The sequence below is a fragment of the Octodon degus genome, unplaced genomic scaffold (genome assembly GCF_000260255.1).
Source record: "Octodon degus isolate 3935 unplaced genomic scaffold, OctDeg1.0 scaffold00210, whole genome shotgun sequence".
NCBI lineage: Eukaryota > Metazoa > Chordata > Mammalia > Rodentia > Octodontidae > Octodon > Octodon degus.
In genome coordinates this window covers 1929504-1941348 of record NW_004524786.1, presented here as the reverse complement: position 1 = coordinate 1941348, position 11845 = coordinate 1929504, and the positions used below count along the sequence as shown (strand labels likewise).

The 11845-nt window shown below is 55.5% G+C and overlaps 1 protein-coding gene across 1 annotated transcript in view; it reads right to left on the bottom strand.

Moving 5' to 3' along the window:
• The window catches only part of Prickle2 (prickle planar cell polarity protein 2), a 319286-nt gene that overhangs the window by 21546 nt on the left and 285895 nt on the right, over positions 1-11845 (bottom strand).

Genomic DNA, 11845 nt, shown 5'->3' with positions numbered 1-11845 from the left:
GAAGAGTAGAAAGATCCAGATTTTTTGAGAAACGTGAAAGCTTTCTGTGACTATGGCAACAGCCACACAGGAACAAATGACAACTGCTTGATCTTTCTTCTGAAGAACCAACAGATGTAGCCCAAGGCCAGGAGCTGGCTGGCCACGGCCAGTGCTGGCTAACACAGTCGAGAGGAAACCTGAGGGATCTGCCCATCGTCTTTTTGTTCAGTCATGCTTTCCAGGCTTCCTGTTTAAGGAAAAGCTTTTGCATTTATATATGAGGCGAGGCTTACGTGAGGTAAAACTCAAGTACCCTACATATGTATGTGAGCCTGGGCCTGGCCAGGGCAGGAATCAGGCCTCTCTCCCTTTCAAACGTCAGGTCTGCAGCCCAGATCCCAACACACACCACATTTCTGACCAGCGTCCGTGTCACCCTGCATTTGCTTTCTTGTCTCCTGGGCAACACAGCTCTCTAAAAAGGGGGAGCAGGGCGGGGTCCTCAGAGGGGACACTGGGAGGGCCAGCTCCAGCCAGCCAGCAACACGGAGGGCGCCACAGCTGCAAACACAGCGCTTCCTTTGTCAGCTGCGCTCTCCTCAGGGCGCCTCCTCCACGCTGTGGGAGCCTGATGCTTTTCGTGTGACGGGTCTGTTTCTCAAAGCCAGTCCCCCCTCCCCGGCCACCGAGCCAAGCCCTTCTTGCCCAAGTGCTAGGTTACAGTCATGTCACAGAGCTGCCCAACCTCCTCTGCATGCGGCTGACCCTCAGCACAATCCCTCTGGCCTTGGCTCCCCCCGATAGCACCGCCGACCTTCCCTGCGTGTAGGACCCCGCTAGCCCTAGCCGGTCCTCTATCCCACACTCCTCTCGTGTCAGTGGCTTCTTTTCCCGCTGGCTTCCCGCTGAGGTGGACCAGCGGGAGGAGGCAGAGGCAGAGCCCAAGGGGTGTGGCTGCTCACCCTGGGCCCTCCAGCCCACCGGTGCCCTCCCCCACAGGCTTTCCTTAATTATCCTCGGGTTGCCATCTGCTTCTTGCTGGGGCCTGACCCACACAAGGCTGCCTCTGATTTATTCATCACCATGTACTTGGCAACTAGCAGAGTGCCTGGCATGTGGTGGGCACTCAATAAATATTTGTTGAATAAATGAATATAAAATGACTCAGAATCAAGATTTTAAAAATATCTTTTTTCTTCGCTGTAACTTTGTGTTTCCAAAAACATCTTGGATCAAGCTCTGCTACAGAAAACAGATGAAACGGCTGCTGAGACTGCGGGTGGGTGGGCAGAGCCGCCAGCACAGCCCTTCGCCACGGTGGCCCTAGAAACCTGGTGCACTGAGAGACCCATTCTGGGGACGGCTGTGTGGGCGGATGTGGCATCTCACACAGCCTCTGCACGCGAGCTGCATGGCACCTGGAGTGCAGGGGGAGCAAAGAGTGTCCAAATGGGTGCTCCAGGAGGACTCGGCTCAGCTGCCGAAGAACAACTCGAAGGTGCCCACGAGCCCACTAAGGCGGCTTAAAATGCTCCTTGCTGCTGCTGTCCCGCGGATCTGAGGCCAGCCAGAATACAACAGCCTCGGACCCGATGTGCCCAAGCCAGTACTGCCGGTAAATGTACGTCACGCGAATGCCACTGCCCTGACTGCTCCTGCAGTAAACGACTTAGAAGACAGGAAGTGCAGCGGACACCTCGGCTCACCGGGCAGCCCCGCCCAGAAAGGCAATGCTGGGGAGGAGGTGAGGTCCAGCTGCCGACAGGTCCGGGCCCTTGGACGGTGAGATCTGGGCTGCAACAGAGGGAGGGAAGTTCAGGACGGGCTCACCGTGGGCCGGACCCTCTCCCACCCCCTCGGGCCGCCCCCCACCCCCCCGCCCTGCCCCCCCCCCCCCCCCCCCCCCGCAAGAGGGCCCAGAAGGCTCACTTCCGGGGCTGATCGTGGTCCCAGCGGCAATTCCCACGGTTGGGCTTGTGTCCCCACCCACAGGCCCAGGGTCAGGCCTGCTTCTTCTCCACACACTCAGAGAACAGATCCGCTGCTCCAAGCTGTGCGGAGGGGAATTCCCCAGCAGTCCACAGATCCTGGGGGGCAAGGGGCGGCGCGGGGGAGAGCGGAGGCATCGCAGTACTCTCCTCTCTCCGGGGCAGGCCGAGCTCATGAGCTTAGCAGGCGCCACACAGGGAGAGTCAGGCCCCAGGTTCTGGTAGCCTCGAAGCCTCCTCCCTCAGGCTGCAGGTTTTCCTGAAAACCTCTGTAACAGAGGCCCAGATGAGGGCGAGTATGCGCCCGGCTGGCTGACGTCTCTAGGCTGGCCAGACCTCACGTCACCGTCTCTTCCACAGTTGTGAGATCTGCCTACGCTTCCTTTTCCCTGGAAGCAAGGGATCAGTAGAAACGAAGCAAAGAGGGTGGCCCAGGAATAAAAGTGCCCAGACCTCGACATGAAGCCTGCCAGCTGCCCACAGGCATGCCATGCTTCCGGGCTGGCAGCTCCCCAGATCCCCTCAAGAAGCTGGTGGACAGAGCGAGGCCACGTGCTCAAGGTCAGAAAGCCAGAGAGGCTGGGAGCTGACGGGGGGAGCCTGGCCGAGAACCCCAGCCTGCTGTGCACAGGCACACAAGGGGCTCTTTGCACCGAGGAAGGGTCTTTGCACGCCCAGCCGGGGAGGCTCCTTCGCTGTGCATCATGGCCCCTTCAGACACCGTCCAGGTCCACTGGATGGAGCTGGAGGATTTCCCAAGGAGCTCCCAGTGTCTAGGCCAGCCTCTGGTCTCGCTTGGACTGCTGGCTCCTGGGGGGCCCCTTTCAGGTGTGCTGAGGCTGCCGTTCTGCCCATTATGGAAAGCACGCTTAGCAGCCCTGCTCTACCTACTACCAAGTGTCACCCAGAACCAGCAGGTATACACACAAGTGGAGCCCAGCCTTGCCAAGCGTCCCCTAGGAGCCAACATCACTACTTGCTATCTTGATCACCCCACAGAGCAACACTGATGCAGACTGCCAGCTCCCACGGGCCTGAGCTACAAAAGACAGCACAGCCGAGAGGGGGATTTCCCTGCTGACTTCTTACCTGGGACCCAGGGTCCAAACAGAAAGGAACAGGAAGGACGAGTTAGCTGTCTAAGCCTTTTCTCCTGCTCCGTTCCCTTCCAGGGATGAGCTCAGCCTGCTCCCTCAGGAGGAACAAGGAAAACCAGAACTGACTGTTCTGCCCTTACTCACCGGCACCCTGACCTGGAGGCTGTTGTGGGGGTGCTCCTGAGGTGGTGGGGGGAGCTGGCCAGGCAGGGTCTGCCCGCTGCTGGGCAGTGCGGCATCGTGGCCAGGCACACCCTGGCCAAAAGCACAACTCTGGGCCAGAAACAAGTTCCCACAGGTGTCCTGGGCTGCCCAGGCCCTCAGGGAAGCAGCTCTGACCCCGGAACAGCTACTCCAGCAGGCGAGAGTCTGTCTGGCTCAGCCCAGTGGAGAGGCAAAGGTCAGCTCCAAGCAAAGAGCTGGAGAAGTACAGACACATCTGCTGCACTAGGCCAGAAGCAAGGCGGCCGGGCTTCTGCCTACGTTTTTTGCACACGGGGAAAGAGGACTTGGAATGTGGTCATGGGGCTGGACAGCCTGCACACTGGAGCACCAAGGCCTTGGAGAGTAAGGAGCTAGGAAAAGCTGATTTCTGGAACAGGGAGAAAGGGGAAAACACTCCTGTTCTAAGGAACTGGGCATGACATTTTAAAGCAGTTATAAGATTTTTTTTGTTTTGTTTTTTGGTACTGGGAATTGTACTCAGGACCCCGCATTTCTGCCATGAGGCTACCTCTTTGGCCACAGTTATAAGATTCTGTACTAAAGAAAAACACTAGGCCTTTCCTCAGGGACCTTGTAGTGGAAGACACAGGCCTTACCTCCTAAATGGTGACTGTACAGCCTGATGTGTGACAGCTGCTTCCCAGAAATGTGCCATGGTCTGGTTTTGATTTGCAGAGGGGAGGTGGTAGGTGACAACACCTGGCAAAACAGGGCTGGCAACACGCAGTGATGCATATACCATGTGTGACTGTGTGTGTGTGTGTGTGTGTGTGTGTGTGCGTGTTGTCAGCCCTGCTCTGAGATTGTCCTCTGTTTCTCCATGTAGGAAGAAGCCAGCCCAGAAAGTTGAGGAGGGCTGGGGAAAATTATCCTAGGTTAAACAACTAACAAACCAATCCACCTTAAATTCCTAAGAAAGGAAGCTCTACTCCCCTGGTCTTTTTTTCCCCCCGTATTTAGGGCAGAGTCTACAGGGTCTACAGGGTCTCACTACATAGATTGGACTCCTAGTAATCCACCTGTGTTCAGCCTCCCAAGAGCTGGGATTGCAGGCATGTGCCACCAAGCCCAGTCTCATTCACCTTCTCACTGTGCCCCAGGGGCAGGGCCTGCATGGCAGGCTGGGGATTGAACCCCAGCCACTATGCTCTGCCTAAGCAGGTGCTTTAGTCTGCTGAGCTATCAGGCTGGCCTTTGATTTTCATAGACTCTAGAGCTGGAAAAGCTCCTCTGAGAGGACTGGAGTGTCCTGTTGTCCACCTTTTCTGATGTGTCCATCCACTGATGACACTAAGGCCACTAAGTGAACTGGCATGTCTCATCCCTTCATGTGCAGTCTAAATCTGCGTATTAAGGAACCGGCCGCCACGCACTTCAGGTGGCGCACTCTTCTCCCGTAAGACGCCATCTACAGGAGTGTGTGGGCTCCTGGTCTGCTCTCCCAGCCCACCCTCCGACACAGCTCGACAGTCGGAACTGCACAGTGCCAGGCCCTAGACTGGAGCTTTGTCTCCTGGGAATCAAAGCGAGTATGTGACGCCCAGGCCCCAACGGGTGCCCGTCGCTTCACCTCCCCATCACAGCTCCTCTTCCTCTGAACACAGGAGCTGGACGTCCTTGGAGAGCCCGCTGTCTCCCGCCCTAGTCCCCTCGTCCCGACAGCTCAGCCTCATGGTCTGGTCCGCAGTGTGGGAAGGCAATTCCTTGCCCTGGGTCACACGGCTGAGCTTGAGAATTGTTAGGTGAACGAGGCAGGCCCAGGAGACTCTGTCCTGGAGTTCTGGTGACATTATTAAGGAATAGCCATTCTTTTTGCCTTGTACCTAGCACTGCCAATGGCCAACTCTGCCATTCCTGGCAAGACTGGCCTGGGAATGAACTGAGGAAAGATTTGGGCAATGGCAAGTCATAGCTGGGTCCCAGTGACATCTGTCAGGACCTAGAACTAAACATCTGTGAGCTTTGTTATTTGGCCAAAAAGAAAACTTCATTTCCACTTGTTAGAGCTGGAACTCTGACTTACAAACAATAGAACTCTGAGGCACCACTGAACAAAGACAATCTTTCTAAGCATTTCCAAAGTATATCCCAGCTGGCCCTTGGGCTCAAGGTGAGCTCTCAATCAGTTTCCAACTCTGTCCCGATTTTCCAATGAAAGGTGCAGACAGAAAGGTCTGGGCTGTGTCTGAGGTGCAGTCACTCAGGCAACAGCGCTGGTAGCTTAGGAGGTTGTACCCTACTATTCATATGAAAAACTGGGCTACAAGATGGGTATTCAGGCTCTGCCGAGCAACAGGACAAATGTTCCTTCCCCAATTTAAATCTGGAACTGTTTTGCATTACAAGGATTAAAGAAATATTTCAGACATTCTTGGCAAAGTGAGCTCTTCCAGGCCTCGCTTCAGACCCTCGGCTGTGTCAAAATTCTTCTCTAGTGCGCCAGCCAGCAGTGATGAAAACTGGCCTTTCCCCCCGCCAGCAGGGGCTGGGGTTGCACAAGCTGCCTGCCTTGCTGAGGCGTGGGTGAGGCCAGTCCAAGGCAGGCACTGGCTCAGCTGAGGAAGGGGGGGTCTGAGGAGGCAGAAGCCCTTGCTGGCCCAGCCTGCTCTGGGGGTGCACATCTGCAGCGGAGCAGCCAACCTGCGCCCACTCCCGCCTTTCACTAATCTGTCTTCCTTGGAGTGCCAGGACCTTCCCAGGGGCAGTGCCAACCCTGCTGGGTCCTCTCGGCCTCCTCTGATTCTGCTGCCACTGTGGACACTGTGGCCTTCAGCTCCGCCTACTGTACAGCCTGGGCAGCTTCCAAGCACCCCCGAGAACACACTCGCCCTCTCCCAGTCACTCCCTGCACAGTAAGCAGCCTTTGCCAAGAGCACCTCGGATAAGGCTGCCTCCCTGGCCCTGGGACTGGCATTTCGTGGCCTCCTAGTGCCCTTAGGAAAAGGCCTACACCCTAAAATTAGCTGAGTGCTCCGAAGCATCAGGTACTTGCCTTGCCCTCCGGGTTTGTGGTCCTTGTGTTCCATCCGACCGTGAGGCCTTCTTTTAGTTCTTTCTCAGCACAGGGCCTCTGCTCACGCTGCTCTTGTGGCCTGCAAGGCCTCTTCCCTTATCTCTAGGTACTTCAGGACCTGCGCTCTCCTCCCACACTCAGTCAGCATCCCTGCATGCGCCCTGCTGGCCCTGCACTTAACATAGATGCAACTGCATGTCACTACAGACACACACGGCGACTGTCAACTCTGCCAAAGAGGGCCAGGGCCTCGGAGGCTCAGCTCTGTGTGCTGGGCGCCTTTCACAAGCACTGGCCACAGCTGGGCGCGGGCACCGCCGGTGCTGGCCCTGCACTCAACTCCACGGGAAGGAGCTCAGGGTACTGCTGCCACTGCAGTACAGAGAGTACGCGGAGCATAGAAAACTCACCCAACTATTAACTGCAGAGCGCAGTTTCCAACCTCGGCAGAGCGGCCTGCGGTTCTCATAAGCTTCTGTAGCAACAGGGAAGGTGCTCCAGTTGAACTCAGGGAATGAAAGAGCGGAAATCACCCTTCTCTACCCCTCTCTGTCCACGCGGCGGGTCCCTCCCTTTGCGTCCAGCTCTCGCCGGGCCCACTGCTCCTTGCACAATGTGGGGCCCCTCAAGGAATGGTCCCAGCTGCGCCGCACACACCAGCCTGCACTGCTTGGGGCTTCTGAGATTCCATGGGCGTGGCCTTGGATATCTGGGGCGTGACCTGGCTGCCCATGGGCGTGGCTTGGCTCTTTGTGGGCGTGACCTGGCTTTCTAGGGAGTGGCCTCCACTCCAGGCTCCAAGTCCTTTGAACTTTACTCTGTACCTGATCTAGGTATGACCTAAGCTTGAGCCCCAAGCTGTAGCTCTCACCTCGTGTGCCTCCCCTCTGGGTGCTTCCTGCTCGACACCATCCGCCCTGGTCTCCCCGACTCTGGCTTGGGCCTAGCACCTCAGACCACAGCTCCCTGCCTTCTGGGTCCAGCTCTTGTTGGCCTTGTGTGTCACTGGGTTGGTCAGAGGCAGCCCGACAAAAAATACACTGTCTTTTGGTAGAGATCTAAACTGTCCTCCAAAAGTCTCACGTTTAGAGGTAGTGCCTGGAAGGAAGGGGTGGATCACTGGGGCAAGATGATTTCGGAGGGTGTGTTCTTGTCCTGGCAGCTGGGAGGTGTGAAGCCTCCTCTGCCTGCCCTTCCCCAGGCGGTTCCGACCTCACAGTCAGCTAAGCATGGAACCCACTGAAGTTGAGACACTGAAAGGAGATTAATGTCTCCTTTAAATCTTGGTGTCGGGCACTTTGTCCCTGCAAGGGGAAAAGTGACTAACACACAACTGCTATGAGCCCTTGGGTACTTATTTGAAACGAGGCAGCACACAGCAATGGTGAGGCTTGAAACTGATTACTTGTAAGGGTGCCAGCAGGTCGGGGCACTGCCAGGGGCTGTGACGACCATGAGGGCCGTCAGCCTCACTGGCAAAAGCAGTAGCTCAATACCACTGACGTCCGCCACAGCTGAGTGGCCAGGGCCTGGGCGTGGAGCCTGCAGGGCCCTGGGCGAGTCGCCCGGACGCTGCTGCACTCGCCTCACCTGTAAAATGGGAATGGGAGCCCTGTCCATCTCCCAGAGCTGCTGAGGAGCGAGCCAGGCCGCCTACGGGATCAGGGCATGTCTAAGGCAGGATCAGTGTTCAGCGTGAGCCGCTTCACGCTCCTGCCAAGAGTGGCATCGGCTGGCGAGCTGGGCACAACAGGCGCAGAGCTCCCCTGAGGCCTGGCTCCTGCAGGAGCCCCGGGTCATGCGAGGTGGGCCGTGCGTCCTCTCAGGAGGACGGGCTGCAGCTCCAGGTCCAAACGAGCCCCAGGTCGAGGCGCAGACCTAGCCCGGCGGGCCTGGGGAGCTATCTGTTCCTTCAGATCTGTTCCAGGGAAACACGCTGCCCACAAAGGGGCGACGGTTCATGCCAGATTAAACACTGTGACTTGCTCCCCAACCCAAGTTACTGGGCACGGATGAAAACAAATCCATTAGCCAAAGCCTAGCTTTACAGGCGGGACCAAAGTGCTCTGACAGCCTGCGGTGACACAGCCTGATTACTCAGAGTGCGGTTGTAGGATTTAAAGACACAGAGACAGCTCAGGACATGGCTTCTCAAAACAATACTGAACTTCCCAGCAAAACACACACCCAGCAGTGAAGAGCAGCAGCCGCAAGAGCAGCTTCCAGGGGTAGCTGCCACCACAGCCCTGGACACAAGTGGGCGCTCCGGGCCTGCTCCTGTGAAGAACAGCGAAACTGTGCTTAAAGCACTGGCCATTTGCCAGCCGCAGCCTGCACACCCTCTTCTCTTGGGAAGTTACCACACAGGCCCTGGACTTCTGGTTAATGATAGCAGACACACTGGTTCAGGAGCGACAGGCCTGAGGTTCAAATCTACCCTGCTCTGTCAGGAATTCTGAGGCCTTGCACAGCTCCGTAAGTTCTGAAAGACTCAACTTCCTCGTGTGTGGAATCTGGTGACTCTAACACTTCCTGGGCAGGAATTCTGTGAGAATGGAATGCCACGGGCACTGAGGCTCATGTGCAGAGTCCTCAGCACACGTGGCCTTCTACAGTGGTTATCTGCCACGCCTCACGACGCCCCCCCCCCCCCTGCACCATGGCTCCAGTGGCCGATTCCTCCCTCTGTCCCTTAGCTTTGCAAGCTCCCATTGTAAGTTTAAAAAATGCTCCTGAGGCTCCTCTGTCTTCCAACCATCACAAGAGTATGAGAAGCAGAGAATTAAGGAAATAAATTCTGCACCAGGTGTGATGGCGCATGCCTATAATCCCAGTATTTGGGAGGCTGAGGCAGGGTTACGCAGGTAAGTACAAGTCTAGCCTAAACTGAGGAGACCCTGTCTCAAGAAACAAAAACAAAAACAAGAAATTAGTTTTGTGTACTCATCTTTCCACAGACCTGCCTGTCAGACACCAGAGTGTTGATGAAAGATGGTTAATTCCATGTATATTTTGCTGAGGAACTCACAGCCTTCACACTGAGCTACATCCCCAGCGCTCTGTCTCACTCTCTCGCATCCTCCTTCTCTCTTTGTCTCTCCCTCTGTCTCTGTTTCTGTCTTTCCCTCTGTCTCTGTTTCTGTCTTTCCCTCTGTCTGTTTCTGTCTTTCCCTCTGTCTCTGTCTCTGTCTCTGTCTCTATCTCTGTCTCTCTGTCTCTCTCTCTCCCCCTTCCTTCTTCAACAAGATCCCACTAAGCTGCCCCACTAGGCTCACACTTGCGACTTTCCTACCTCAGTGCCCTCTGTCCACCCATGTTGGTCAACACACCACCCTACAGGGCTGGCATGGCCACATGTGACCAACTGACTTTCAGTTAATAAACACAAAATAAAGCTGAAACACTGAGTTTGCAGATCAAAAACTGGAGAAAAGGGTGGGCTGCAAGGTCCGCCAACATTTTGGCCCTCGCCTTTCTAGGTCAGTGAAGACTGAGGACATAGGTGTACCTGTACTGTAACATCACGTAACTTAGTTGTGCCCCAAGTTTTCTGATTATGGAGCCACAGAGGAAAGTGCTCGATGATGTAGAGTGCGCCTAAGTAAGGAGAGTCACGTGGAGAGAAAACTTTTTCTCAGGCTTTCACAGAGAGCAAATTGGTCAAGCAATGGCCGTGACTCATCCACATGGCTGACACTGACAGAGGATCTACAAAGTGCGGTACAGGGTTACAGGACAAATCCTGAGGGGACTTGACTGACCATGTCAGATACAAAAGTTACATTTCTTGTTAAACAGGTCTTGCTTTATCTTGGTCTTAACCATCCAGCAGAAAAGTATAAAAACGAGGTATAGAAAGTAAAGCCATATTAATATGCTGAGCTGTAAAAGGCTCTAGTCAACACCTTCTGCTGATAACCCACTACTACTGTGGACTAGTGGACTGTGTTGGATTGTTTTGCTGAATTCAAGCACCTATAATATTTGGATGCCAATAGAATGCCCATCTCTGACAGGACTGAACTGGAGAGAGGGGAGACAAAGGAAGGACCATTTTGTATTTGTATACAGATATATAGTTAGGATAGATGTAGGGCTGCTTTCGCTTGGTTCAGTGAGAGGAAGGATTTGTAGTAGTAGTGTTTGGACGGGATGTCCTGGCTGCTTCTTGTGCTGTGGATGACCGCTGAGAAGATAACAATGTGCAATGTATTAATTATTGAAAATGTCCTATTAATCAGCTTGGAAAGTGTCTCATTGATATTTGTTTCTCAATAAAATAAAAAAAAAGAAAGAAAAAAAGGAACTGAAACACCACAGGCTACTGCTGAGCAGCCGAAACGCGCCAGCGCCCCGGAGCCCACAGCGCTCATCTCACTTTGCTTCCAACACTTAATTGCAGCAGCTGTGTGTGGCGGCAGCTGCCACCTGGACTCTGCTGCCTTCAGGAGTCTTTCAGGGGTTCCATCAGGGGTTCAGGGTTGCGTGGCAAAGATCTGGCAGGGAGTGGCCTTGGGTGCCTCCCACGGAGCCCCAGGAAAGCACGAGGGCCGCTGTCCCGCTGTCCCACCTGCTCATCTTTGGCCTGGAGGCTGCGTGCTCGCCTTGCCAGCCTTTTTGGTGGTGCCCGGGCCCACGCCTTCGCACTGCCCACAGGGCGCCATGCTGCCCACCCAAGCCCAGGAACATTGGTGCTCACACAGTGCACCCATCTGCACCAGCAGGGGCTGGTGACAGCGCAGGCTCCTGGGCCCCGCACCCACCATGTTCTCCTGTGGGAAGCGGGCGAGCGGCCGCAGGGCCAGGGGCTCATCCTGCGCAAGGAGCTGACTCAACCGCGGGTGGTCGGCTCAGTGCAACTCCACCTCGGAGGCTGAAGTTCACGCCTATCTGCTGGCCTCCTCAGAAATCATGGCACGCAGATCTTCTGAGACTGCACACGGGTTGGAGGTGGGGGAGTCAGGCAGGCTTCGCTCTGCACCAACAGCGCCCTCCCTCCGTCCCTCTCACAGCCCTGGGAAGGCACTGGCCACCAGCCCTCCCCGCTTCCACTGCCTTTTCTTTTTTCATTTGAACACAGAGGTAAGGGGATCAGCTTTTTGTCCTCTGGGACAAGCAGCAATGCAGGCATGGAAGCCTTTGAGGGCCAGAAGAGGTGACCCTCACTGGACAGCCACCTGTACCTCAGATACGGCCCGCTTATCCAACCGAGAGTGAATGGATTTCCCATCTTTGAACATCCCCCTGTGATCCGTCAGGCTCAGGGCAGCCTGGCAAGACTGAAAGTGTGGTTCTGGAGGGCGTGCGCAGGTTCAAATCCTTGCACCAGCACTCAGGAGCTGGGGGCCTTCGGGTGAGTCCTTTGACCTCTCTCAGTTTCTTCAGCTCAGAAAGGAGAATGATAACACTACCCCTCACTTGACTTGGTGACAGCTGAGCGAGCTGCTGTGTGTAAAGTGCCTAGAACACTGGCACATGGCAAGCGCTAGGGACACGTATCTGCACTCTGCAGGGCCTTGTGTGGGGCTGCCACATGAGTT